We start from the raw sequence: 13,872 nt of genomic DNA on the forward strand, positions 1-13,872 counted from the left end.
TGCTATCGGAGCCGAGAGCCTTCTCTTTTTTTGCGTGCCTGTTATCTTAAGCAAACACCGTTCTGGGACTGCCGTTCTCAGTAGCATTTTTCATCATAATTTTAAGAATACCCTGCAGCCTTAACATTGAGAGACCTTGTGGTAAAAATTTGGCGCAACAAAATGTACTTTCATTTACGAACTCCAAACGAGACCTATTTAAATAGCGTACATTTCTTGTTTATATTACGACCATTCGTACTTATGACAGCGAGACTTCATCTTAATTGCTTGCTCGCCCATTTTTTTTTTTTTTTTCAAATACTGCAGCCCAGAAGGGCTATTGCAGGAGTGGGTGAATACAAATGCGAGAAAGAAAATCATTATACAAAGGAAGCATACGTGAGTAACATGACTAAGGGGAGCATTCAATGGCATCCCCAAATTCTCTATGTGGTAAACAACGGATGGAACCAGGCAGGTCATTCCAGAGTTCAATTATCCGAGGAAAAAAAACTATATTTAAAAGTGTTGGTGCGAGCAAAAAAGACGGATAAGTTTAAGTCATTGCTGTTTCTCGTGATTAGGGGCTTTGCACGGGCCAGATATTTGTTAGGGGAAGCATAATGTGGAGAGTAAAATAGAGAGTGTAGAAGTTTCAGAGAATTAATGTGACGACGGTGGGAAAGAGGGGTTAAACCAAGCATATTCAGATGAGATGACAGTGAAAACATTCTATCATAACGGCGGTATATGAAACGAACCGCCTTTTTCTGAACAGATTCAATTTTGTGGATGTCCGAAATTTTGTAAGGGTTCCATATGGTAGACGCATATTCAAGAATAGGTCTTACAAGTGTTTTGTATGTGATGAGTTTAGTTTCTTTGGGGGCAGCACGTAGAGTTCGGGTTAGATAACCAAGTTTTTTTAGTCCTTTGTTGCAAGTTGTTAGAATATGTTCTGACCAGGATAGTCTTGGAGTGAAAAGGAGGCCTAAATACTTATATTCATATGCGCGCTGCAGAAAAGTAGATTTATAGGAGTAGTTGAAATATGAGCAATTAGCATGCTTGTGAAAGGACATGGCGACTGTTTTCTTGAAGTTAATGTTCATTTGCCAGAGTTCGCACCATTCACAAAAACTTATAAAAGATTGATTCAGAGTGTTATGATCGTTAGTTGAGGAAATGACATTGTAGAGAACGCAGTCGTCAGCGTAAAGCCGAATTTTTACTGAAACAGAGCTTGGAATGTCGTTAATGTAAAGCAAAAAAAGCAATGGCCCTAAAATAGAACCTTGGGGCACACCGGAAGATACTGATGCGTCAGGAGAGTTGAATGAATTAAAAGAAACATACTGTGAACGATCATAAAGAAAACTACGGATCCAGTCAACGAGAAGAGGGTTATTAAGGATAGAGCTTAGTTTATGTAATAGTTTAGGATGTGGTACAGTATCAAATGCTTTGGAGAAATCAATGAAGAGTGCATCTAATTATGACCTAAATCAAGAGCAGAAGCGATGTCATGTGTAAATTCAGTTAATTGAGTCACTGTGCTAAAACCACTACGAAATCCATGCTGAGCGCTGCATAAAATATTATTAGAGTCGAGAAAAGTGATAATGTGCTTATAAATTATGTGTTCAAGGAGTTTGCATGCATGAGAAGTTAACGAAATGGGTCTATAATTTAGTAGAGATTGTTTCTGCCCAGATTTGAACAATGGAATGACTCTAGCCCGTTTCCATGAACAAGGAACTGTACAAGTGGATACAGATTTCTCAAAAATCATGGTGAGGTATTGACACGTCCAGAGCGCATAACGATGAAGGAACACATTGTTGACATTGTCTGGACTGCAGCCTTTTTTGGTGTCAAGATTTAAAATAAGGTTCAGGACTCCTTGCTTACATATTGTAACATTGTTAATTGCACGGGACATGTTAGTTGTCGTGGAGTAGGGAGGAATTACGCCATTGTCCTGTGTGAATACAGACTGAAAATATTCATTGAATGCTTTAGCAATAGGTCCAGGATCGCTTACTTCGGAATCATCTAATAGAAATGTCTGGGTGGTGTTCTTTATTGGCGAAATTGAGCTCCAAAATTTTCGTGGGTTATTTTTAACTAAGTTAGGTAGAGTGAACTGATAATAAAAGTTCTTAGCTGCGTACATTTTTTGACGGAGTTCTTCCTTCATAAAGCGGAACTGGACATTTGTTTCGGCATTCATGTGGCTCTTCCGACGTGCTCTGGCTACTCGACGCTTCAAATGCAGTATTTCCCTTGTCATCCAAGGAAGATCTAGATTTTTCTTTTTTGTTTTCAATGGCACATAGCGCTCTATGCAAGTATGGACAATGTTTTCAAAATGGGATACTATAGCATTGATATCACTGGTAGTGCATAACTGGGAGAATCTGTCGAATGAAATGCTTAATGTATCAAGTATGGACGTATCATCTGCATGATTATAATCGTAAAAACTGGTATATTCATAGTGGCGCCTTGAAACTGAAAGAATAATAGTAGTAATAACAGCTTTGTGATCGGAAATACCGTCCGTAATCTCACACTCAAAGCCACTCGTAAAGAGCGGTGCACTTAGGAAAATCAAATCTAGTATGGAGGACTCTCTAGTAGGGTTAGATACAATTTGTTTCAATCCAAGGGATAGTGTAAATTCAAGCAACTCTCTGGAAAGGGGGACGTTATCACCAGTTATCGATAATGAAGCCCACGAAACGTTAGGTACATTGAAGTCCCCCATGCAGATTAAATTTGAGGAGCCAAAACCGTGCTCTTGGATGAACGCGTTAAGGATCATTATTTCATTTGAGGTATGTCTGGGAGGACGATAAAACACACCAATGATTACATTTGTTTTACCAATGTGCACCTTACACCAGACCGTCTCGATTTCAAGTGGGGATTGTAGTACAGAAAACTGTAGATCAGAGCGCAAAAACAAGGCAACGCCTCCGCCTCTGCCCGCATTCCTGTCTACTCTTAAGACGTTATATCCTGGGGGAGTTACCTCGCAGTCAAGGATGTCGTTATGCAACCAGGTTTCAGTAACACCGATAACATGTGGGGAATGTGATGCCACCAAAGAGGAAAAGCTTGAATATTTGTTAGATAGGCTTCTTGCATTAAGATTTATTATACAAAGTTTATCGTACTTGTCATTGTTAAGTCAAGGATTGTTCCCCTGGGAGAGCGGTAAATGATGGTGAGTGGTGCGGTCAGGAGCTTTTACAAGAGAGTTGGAAACAACATCCCAATTGTAGAGCTGATTATCAACAAATGCATGGTCGTACCTGAGGTGTACCACTGAACCATTGTTACGGAATTCTGCTGTAGCGTCCCATAGTTTTTTACGGATGGATCGTACGTTTGAAGAAAAATCTTCAGATAATCGCCACTGAGACCCTTTTAGCTTATAGCCGTTCTTTAGAGCACTAATCTTTTCGCGAAAATCTAGGAGCTTCATAATGATGGGGCGAGGTCTCCCACCTCTAGGTCTACCAAGCCTATGCAATCGCTCGATTTGAGGAAAATCAAGCTTTAGTACGTCAGTGAAAAAGTTCTTAACTTGCGATTGCAGTGATTCATTAGTGTCATGCTCAGATTCTGTCAGACCATAAAGAATAAGGTTGTTGCGACGCGAGCGATTTTCCAAATCATCGTTTTGGGAAAAAAGTGTGTTAATAGTGGATGACATTTTCTGAATTTGGCTCTGTAGGTTATCGTAGTGGGCTGTGCTAACCGTGGGCGCCTGCTGCTCAAGATCAACTATGCGTTTTTCAATTGCCTCAAATCGAGCGTCGATAGATTTTCGCATGTCGGCTATATCTTTTGTTATCTTATTTTGCCCTGCAAGAAGCTCAGCGAACATTTCGGATATCATAGAGCCAGACTCATCTGTTTGAGTGGCGGAGCGTTTTGTAGGGCCCGGGTTTGTTTCAATATCGCCACTCAGTAGGAGGCTGCTCATACAGTAAACAAGATCAGCACATACAGAAATATATGCAGAAAGACGTTCGTGTGGGCAAGGCATCAGCAATAAGAAGCGGTTGTCAGATCGAATACAATAAGCGTCCGTAAGGTAACATACCTGCACGAAGAAGAGACAGCGTTTGAACATCTGGCCTGTATTGCTGCTGCCTTGCCCACTGAAGCGATGAAGCTGCGGTGTGGCTTTTATACTGAACGGAGCCGGCGTCGTGACTCGCATTAGTGCACCATCCAGGCTGACGTCACCGATGGCAGAGGTCAGTATCTTGTCGAATCCAGCGGTGAACAGACCATGACTATCTTCCAGGGCGGAGATAGGGCAGTCATCGCGCGCATGCGGGAACATCAGGGCGTGATGACATGCGAGCGGTGATGCATCCAGGAAGGCCTTCGTAGTACACTCCGGGAAAGCAGCCAAGCCGGTGAAAAGCTGCACGAAGAAGAGACAGCGTTTGAACATCTGGCCTGTATTGCTGCTGCCTTGCCCACTGAAGCGATGAAGCTGCGGTGTGGCTTTTATACTGAACGGAGCCGGCGTCGTGACTCGCATTAGTGCACCATCCAGGCTGACGTCACCGATGGCAGAGGTCAGTATCTTGTCGAATCCAGCGGTGAACAGACCATGACTATCTTCCAGGGCGGAGATAGGGCAGTCATCGCGCGCATGCGGGAACATCAGGGCGTGATGACATGCGAGCGGTGATGCATCCAGGAAGGCTTTCGTAGTACACTCCGGGAAAGCAGCCAAGCCGGTGAAAAGCTGCACGAAGAAGAGACAGCGTTTGAACATCTGGCCTGTATTGCTGCTGCCTTGCCCACTCAGCCAAGCCGGTTGTTTGTTTCTTTAGCATCCTGCTGTCTTGCCTTTCTTCTCTTGATGGCACCGGCCACTGCCAAAAATCGTACCTTTTTTAAAGCAGCGTTTGGCTACGGGCTAGTTGGTATTTCATTGAAAACATCCCTGACAGCGCGTCTCGTCGTTCGTTCGGTCCTTTGTCTATATGTACCCACTGTATGTGATAATTTCTTAAAAGCGAAGATTTATGTTGCGAATATCGGCGGGTTTCATGACCGTGGAAGCAGCCTGGAATTTTCCTTGATGAACAAAGCGGCCAACCGATCTATGCGGAGCATGCAGCCCACTCGTTCCGCTGGGTTACCTTCAGCAGCAGCAGCCTTCGACCAACCGCGGCTCCAGGGTAATGAGGAAGTAAACGCTTCTTGCAGACAGAATGCATTCGAACGTCGCTGCGTACGCTCGCTCATGCTGCCCCTGAAACCACGATGGGTTCAAAGCGTCCGTCATTCAAGGTGAGTTCGCCCGCCCCTGCGTGCGCGCATTTGAGTGTGTGTATGTCTACGCGTGGCCACTGAGACAAATCTTCGCTTTATATGTCCTCCAACCTGTTGGATCTGCTGGTATTCATTTCGCGGTTTCATTTCCCCGCTTTTGCTGATGACGCCCTTCGTGAACTTCCGAGACAGGCCTCACTCGTGGGAGGGCGTCACATAAGAATGCATACTATATTATCCAGATAAGAATGCACTTAACCATGGTACTCAAAGAAATGCGCGAGGGTGGTTGTGAAACCTTTTTCGAAAATATGTATATTTCCGCAATTCCGAACCGTTAAGAGCGCCTATATGAACCATATCAAACCGGTCCCAACCATCATACTGTTGCTCTGGAGCTGAACGTCAGCCAAACCAGGAAGTATGCGTAAGCCTCAACGCGAAGTTGAACCGAACCCGAAGACATTCCAGCCGGATGCACTGCGGTAAATAACGATTGTTGAGCTAAAAACGACCCAGGTCTGTGTTTGCTTACGTCGTTTTTGGAACCTCCATGGTGCACAACAATAACTTTTGGTTCCTTTATTTCCAGCGGAAACACAGCCACGTTTAAAGACAAATTATACCTGTGAGTTAGTGCAAGGCTAAATTATTTATTTATTTATTTATTTATTTATTTACATGTTATTTACATACGCACACGCAACGGGAAGAACAAGAAAACACAAAGACGACAGCATCTGAGGAAGCAACACAAAAAAACATGATCGCCTAATCACACAGTGCGCCGTGAGGTTCTGATAATCTATTCCATTCGGACACAGAACGCTGAAAAAAAAGAAAACCTATAAATGTTTGTTCTTGCAAAGTAAGGGGTTAGAAAGTGTGTTAGATAATGTCGCGTAGGTCGTGTAGACAATGGATAAAAAACTGTGTCTGATCAATAGCCATTTTACCGTTAGGAAGTGGGCTTTATAAAGTTAAGACAACTTTCTTTCTCTTCTCGATTCGAATAGTTCAATCTCGTTAGCTTTCGTTAGTTTAGAAGGAGAATTAGTCTACTTAAATTTAGAATAGACAAACCTGATAGGTTTACGCTGAATCTCTTGTAACTATTAATCTTATGATTAGTGTAAGCATACCAAATAATGGGCTGGGGTGCGTTTGGCAGGCATTCTCAGATCATGAACAGCAGATTGCCATTATCCCTCAAGAAGAAAGTGTATAAGAGCTGTGTCTTACCAGTACTCACGTACGGGGCAGAAACCTGGAGGCTTACGAAAAGGGTTCTACTTAAATTGAGGACGACGCAAAGAGCTATGGAAAGAAGAATGATAGGTGTAACGTTAAGGGATAAGAAAAGAGCAGATTGGGTGAGGGAACAAACGCGAGTTAATGACATCTTAGTTGAAATCAAGAAAAAGAAATGGGCATGGGCAGGACATGTAATGAAGAGGGAAGATAACCGATGGTCATTAAGGGTTACGGACTGGATTCCAAGGGAAGGGAAGCGTAGCAGGGGACGGCAGAAAGTTAGGTGGGCGGATGAGATTAAGAAGTTTGCAGGGACGGCATGGCCACAATTAGTACATGACCGGGGTTGTTGGAGAAATATAGGAGAGGCCTTTGCCCTGCAGTGGGCGTAACCAGGCTTATGATGATGATACCAAACAACAGGACAATATTCAAGCTTAGGTCGTATGAATGTGAAACAACCAAGATGTTTTACCTTAGGAGGATATTTTCGAAGATTACGTTTTCAGAAAGAAAGGTTCCGGAAAGCTCACGCGCACATGTTATCAATGCATTCTAAGACGTATCATTAGTTATTGTCACTCCTAGGTATTGGTAACAGCTAATCTGTTTCAAACGAAGATATGTTAGGTTCTAAATATATTTAGGAGGAAATTTTAAGCGTTAAGCAAAGATAAACAGTTTTATCGGTGATAACAGTCAAACGTTACATTAGCAGGATTAGAATTAAACTCAAGCTGCTCATGCATACCTCTGATTTCACGAAATAAATCATTATCCGCAAATAACCAAATTGAATTTGACGAGTAATTACAGAGAGAATATCATTGGTGTACGAAAGAGCAAAGGTCCCAAAACACTTCCTTTAGGCATACCTGATCTTACTGGAAGGCTTCAGCAATAACTACCATCAACTGAAACAAACTGCATTCGGTTATGCAGGGAATGAGAAACCTTAGAACAAAATGTCGCGAAGGTTAATATTTATGAGTTCACTGAGCGTTTTCTTATGAAGAACTCTATCAAACGCTTTGCTCAAATCTAAGAATGTTGCTGTCCATCATTATCTATGCATGCTTCAAATTAATAAACTACCGTGACCAATTGTGTCAACGTAGAAAAATATCGTCTAAATCCGTGTTGAAAACTTGTTAGTATTGAGTTTTCCTCAAGGGATTGAGTTACGTGTTTTGCTAAGTGTTCCAATAATTTACAACAAAAACATGTTAAGGATATTGGGCTATAATTTCTTAAGAACAAACGGTCACTTTCTTTGTAGACGGGTGTAACTTGAGCCGTCTTCCATTCATTAGGTAGCCTCGTAGTTAATAGTGAACATCGAAACAAAATCACAAGAAATTTAGTGATAGTTTCGTAATAACGACGAAGAAAAATATTGGGCAAACGATCAGGACGACAAGTCGACTCTTTTTTCAGACTTAACTGCATTGCGACTGCACAATGTCACGAAATAAAATCAACCTGGGATGCTTAAATGCCCCACGACGCAGATTCCCGTGTGTACTAGCTTTCGAAAACAGTCCAGTATTAAAATAATCTGCGATTACGTGTCTGCCTGTAACAAAGTTACCATGAACCGAAACCTGCAACACGTGCCTGTCAGCATCGCTACAATAGTTCCAAAATTTTTGTGGTTCATTTTTCGTAATGTTAGTACAGTTGTTGTGAAAAAGACGTCCTTAGACTCGTGCACTGCACAAGGTCGAACCAAATAGGTCGCGAAGCTTCGGGCGAAAAGCGGTTCAGTACAGATTGTCACCGACATCAGCATGGGGGGTTATGGGAGCAGCGATTGAAGCGCGACTATGTTTGGAGGGAACAAACATTGGGAAAGAAAAACGCGTTTTTTAATTCAAACGAGACACACTTAGATTCATTCAACGAAAATAAAATTTCTAGTCAATTTTATATATTCGTGATGAGTTAAGAAAATACGTTTAATTTTCATATTATTAATAAATGCATTTCTTTTCAGCACCCATCGCTACAGGGGGCTTGACGCCACTATCACTCGCAGTGCAATGCACGTCTTGAAATGGACATAAAGGCGCACTCGTATCACCTGTTGAAATACGCCCCCCCCCTCACAATTTGTGCTTTCTTGCTTGTCGAAGTTTGTCTGAATTTGGTGACGCGGGTAGCTTCACTGCTTCTTAATCTGTTCAGTCAAAAGTAGTGAGTTACGACCGCCAGATAATTGTGTAATTGTTTTCGTGCGACTGCGCTGGCCGACGGGCTTGGCATCCGACAATAGGATCAGCACTCTACACCTAAAGCTTTCGTCGGCCTCCAAAGAAAGTATGTTCCATATGTTCTGTGCAGGGATGCGATTTCGACAACCGTACGGCTGGCCTTTTCCTGCATCGCTTTCCACGCTGAAAGCTCGAAACGCCCATCAAGTCGAATGGCGGGGCATTCGAATATATAGCTCCAAAGGAAGAACAACAAAACAAATTTCGCGCCTTCGAAAACAAAATGACGTCACTTCTGCTTTTAACGGACATGGCGTCACGTTATTTTTTCTTCCGCCGGAAGTGTTCCCACCACATACAGATGGCGCTAAGCCCCATGAACCGGCGATGGACCGCCATGTTTTGAACGTATGGGCTCCTATGGAAGCTTCGCTACCAGGTATATTTACCTTGCACTGCATGTGCGAGAGTGTTTTTGATATCATTAATGACAATAGGATTGGGAGTAGACCTTTCGGCCCATTTTAAGTTCTGTTTTAAATGAACAATCTGACACATTATCCAAGGTGTAGGTTTGTGCACTTTATGTAGCTTGTTTGGCACAAACCTATTGAAACAGTTTTTTCACATATAAGCAAACTTTTTCAATAGCAGAGATACGTTATCACTCTTTTTAGCAAAGTAACTCAGGCCATTATCCATAAGCGCGATCACAGAAGCATCATCAGCTCTGTTGTAATCTCTAAAATAGCATATGCAACAAGTTTTACCTATACCATATTTAATCTTTTATTCTATATTTGATCTTTTACTTCATGTGTCACATAGGTAATATGTTTCATTTAAGACCGAATGGGTCTTCACTATTGCTCACTTGCATTTGTTTGAAAATTGAGAGCACTTCTGGATTACTACATGAACAAATATATACGGTAATAAGGTGGCTACCTATACTATCAAGTGCGCTCGGCTCATGCGCGCTAGCCAGCAACGCTACGAAATAGTCATTAAATTTGTCTACTAGTTCAACAGCACTAAAAATACTGCTTTCGGGATATGCATTGTCAGGGGAACCATTGTAAGAGCACCCCAATAGTGAGCTTAACTAGCTCCAGAGTATCTTTCACTCGGTGAAATCACTAAATATGTTCGTGTGATAACTGTTCTAGCTCATCACAATGCAGCACTTAAACTATTAGGAAAAGACTTGAACTTTGTCAAATCATCTGAATATCAACTTTGTAAGAATGTTTCGTACATCTTATTTTTCTTAGTAATCAATCTGGTGAGCTGTTTGCTAATCCAAGGTTTGAAACCTTGCTTCGGTTTTTGTACAGTTTTGTATGCGAATGCATCTCTGTATAACGAAACAAATTCCTGCAGCAAGGAGTTTAAAGCTTCATGTGTTGACTGATAACCGTAAACGGACTGCCAGCTATGTCTCCTTATTGGATTTCTAAAATTTTTCAATGCTGTTGTGTTAATAGGTTCTGCTACATGTTTACTTGGTTACCAGTAGGGTTGACGGTACTGTGGCACATAGGGTAGACAGGGAGGTGACCACATAGTAACCTAATGATAAGACCTGCAGATGTCACACTGGTTGATCTACTAGTAATAACCATATATATTAGGGCTCTCCCCTTTGTATTTAACGCATTGTCAACGTTATTACATCCAAAAGACAACATGACTCAAGAAAAGCTAGCAGCCTTCTTGTACTGCCCCAATTTTTTTGTTTTAAAAACATTTAAATCCCCTCCGATGAACACAAACTACTAAATTTCTTTAGCATATGCAAGCAACTTTTCCATGAAATCAAAAAACTCCTCAATACAGCCCACAGGCGGAGGCAAACAACATAAAGTATTTCGCCGTAATTTACAGACATTTCATAATCCGGAGTAATTAGACTAAAATTATGAACGCTTTCACAACGCATCTTCGCTTTTAACCAGTAGACATACTCCATCACCTCGTCTGAAGCTTCGGTTCAATTTGAATAGCACACAGTTATCTACTTTAAAAGAATAATTTCCATATAACCATGTTTCAGTCACCATAATAACTGAATATCTAAAGTTGAACTCCTCCACAAGCGCTTGAAATACTTCTTGCTTAAAACAGGCTGGCTGAATATTTAGGTGTAGAAAATAGAATAATAAACTTTTATTTTCAACAAGTTTATTTAGGTCTTGAGAACATTGAGAAGTGGCAGTCATGTTAGTATATCCGTTTACGACATAGAACAGCTCTAATAGTCAGGACAAGTTATCGTCACAACACCACAATGTGGCCACTGACCACCAGCGTGCATTTGGGGAACAACAAAATATGCAAAAGCGATCAACTATGATTACCAATTTAAGTGAATAGCCCGAACGAACGGATGGACGAGCGACCGACAGCCTCCTCACGTTCTCCATCTGGTTCTATACCCGCCACTCGCAGTCCCGCGAGCACGCTTTCCCTTGCTTTCCAACCATGAACGAGCGAGTGCGCGTACGAGCAGTCCCGATGGTGCTGGGTGGCAAACACATACCACTTAAGCGGGTTGTGACCTACTTCGGCCTGCAAATAGACCATCGGCTCACGTGAGCGCAAGCTGCCAAGACGCTCATCGCTCAAGTGCAGAAGGTCCAAAGGCGGTTGGCCGTCTGCTGCTCCGCGGCAGAGGCTGCACACAACAATAAGGTATCCATCAATGCGCTGCCGCGGCTATGTCAAAGCGTCTTTATGCACTCCCGCTCGCGGCCCTCCCACGGATTCGCGTAGACCGCCTGGAACTCCACCACCAGAAAGCCATCCGAATGTTTCCTCTCTTTCCATGGACCTCGCACGTCGCTGCCACCCTAGCCGGGGCAAAGCCTTGGCCGCTGTCTATGATGCTTCGACAACGTGGACTCCATCACGCTGACAGGCTGCATCGCACCCCGGGTAGCGCTGTTCTGCTTTTAAGGTTGCGGAGCCGACCTCACTAGCGCATGGGCAACTTGTGTCGACTGTGCGAGCATGCTGTCGGCCATGCTTCCACGCTAGCCCTCCACCCACTTCCTCAGCACCATCAGCCATTGGAGGTCTCTACTACTCTGGAGAGCCTCACAAAAAGGCGATCCCCATCCTGTGCCTTATACCAGGCGTCGGCGTTCTTGTTGAAGAACCGGGTGGACGGAAATCTCCACGTCTACACGGAAGGCTCCGTCCATGCAGACCCCGGATCTGGCACTGCCTTCTGCGTGATCCCTGCCCTTAGGTGCTCGGGAGTGTGCCGGCTGCCTTTCGTGGTAAGCTCCGCCGCAGCGGAGGTGGCTGGCCTCCATCTGGCTGCACGCATGCTGGCGGAGGACACCATGGATTCTACGGTTGTGATCCTCTCCGATTCGCGGGCGGCGCTCCTTGCGCTTTACCGACCGGGGACCACCCGCCTTGGCGTTGCTCTCCTGGCGGAAAAGCTTCGCGCAGACGTTTCGGATGACTTGAAGGTGTCGCTACAGTGGCTACCCTCTCACGTCGGCCTCCAGGGCAACGAGGAGGCTGGCGCCCTAGCAAAGGCACTGCACCGTGCCACTGTACCAGTGAGCACCGCCGTACCGTAACTGCCTTCAACTGTACAAGGTACACGGAGCAGCGGCACCTAATGGCAATCCACTACGGTAACCCTCCCCGTTCACTTCCTGATCGCGTCCTCGCAAGGCAGCAGCAGACTCTCCCGCAGCGCCTTCGGATCGGCTCCGCTTGGGCATCTACCCGAAGGTACAGCAAGTACCTGGCATCAAATCAAATCAAATCAAATCATATTTTATTGTCCAGCAAGTACCTGGATGGTCACCTGGGCTAAACGCTGTACGAACAGCTTGACGAAGGCCCCGGAAACCATTATATGGCAGCAGCAGACAGAACGAACTAACAAAACCAATGCAGAAGTAGTCATCAAATCAAATCAAGTACAGCAATAACACAGAAGTTTTCCTAAACGACATATTAAGAAATACAGATTACATGTGCAAAAACTATGTTCGCAGTTCTTTTCGACTAAAACCAGCAGTATGTTTATGTTTATTGAGAAAAAATGGCAGATTGTGGGCCAAGGATTGAAGCTTGTAATCGGTTCTAAACTGTGGTAAGGACCAAGTGTCAGTACAACGAGTATTAACTATTGGTGTACGATATTCAAGGGAAGCAAGTTGTGCCAGGAAATTGCTCATACCTATGGAAGAAAAGTATATTATTTGTAACAAACGAAGTTCATATATGTTATTTACAAGGATCAAATTAAAAGATGCTATTGCGGGATTAATACTCGACGTTGGTTCAATGTTAACGATAAGGCGAATAATTTTCTTCTGCAATACAAGAAGCTTGTTCATATTTCTTTTAGTTGTTGTTGCCAATACCAGTGTACAATGGTTAATGTGAGAAAGAAATAGGGCGTAATATATTTGTAGTTTAGCTCTTGTGGGAAGAAATGTGCGGCAGCGTGAGATTACCCCTGTAACTGCAGACAGTTTTCTGGAGATGTAAACAGCATGAACGTCCCATTTTAGATGGGCAGAAAAATACACACCGAGAACCTTGTGCTCGGTGACTATTTCTATATGCTGGTCTTGAAAAGTGAATGAATTCACCGGAGGAACTGCTTTATTTTGAGCACGAAAAATAACTGCTTTGGATTTAGTTGGGTTTACTTTGATTTTTATTACTCTAGTCCATGCCGATAGTTTAGTAAGGATATCATTGCATTTTGGCTCTAGTGTGGTAATATTACTCCCATTAATAAGTAAGGTGCTATAATCAGCATAGATTACGAATTTTACTCTGGTGTCGATAGTTATGATATTGTTACGTAGGAAGACGCAGACGAAAAGCTATGTACAAATATATTTACAAGGAAAATGCGCTGCGCTTGGCCAAGAGGCGACAGCCCGCGCAAGCTTCTAACCGTCGTCGTCGTCTTCACACTGCTGGCCTTTCGTGATCGCACATATTGTGCCCTAGCACTACCCCCGGCTGCAAAAGCGCCGTCCCAGAGCGACTAAAGATCGGACTCGGAAGCAGTGTAGTAGGCCTTGAGCCTACTGACGTGTACGACATCACTAGATGCCACAGGAGAGGA

General features: G+C 43.4%; 1 protein-coding gene across 4 annotated transcripts in view; it reads right to left on the reverse strand.

Moving 5' to 3' along the window:
• The window catches only part of LOC139048006 (uncharacterized), a 331,798-nt gene extending 327,061 nt beyond the window's left edge, over positions 1-4,737 (reverse strand). For all 4 annotated transcript variants that reach the window (XR_011507430.1, XR_011507433.1, XR_011507432.1 and 1 more), the window contains exon 1: positions 4,100-4,737. The gene's annotated coding sequence lies outside the window, so the exon portion shown is untranslated. The remainder of the gene's footprint in view (positions 1-4,099) is intronic.
• Positions 4,738-13,872: the final 9,135 nt, after the last annotated feature.

Source organism: Dermacentor albipictus, chromosome 7, assembly GCF_038994185.2.
Source record: "Dermacentor albipictus isolate Rhodes 1998 colony chromosome 7, USDA_Dalb.pri_finalv2, whole genome shotgun sequence".
NCBI lineage: Eukaryota > Metazoa > Arthropoda > Arachnida > Ixodida > Ixodidae > Dermacentor > Dermacentor albipictus.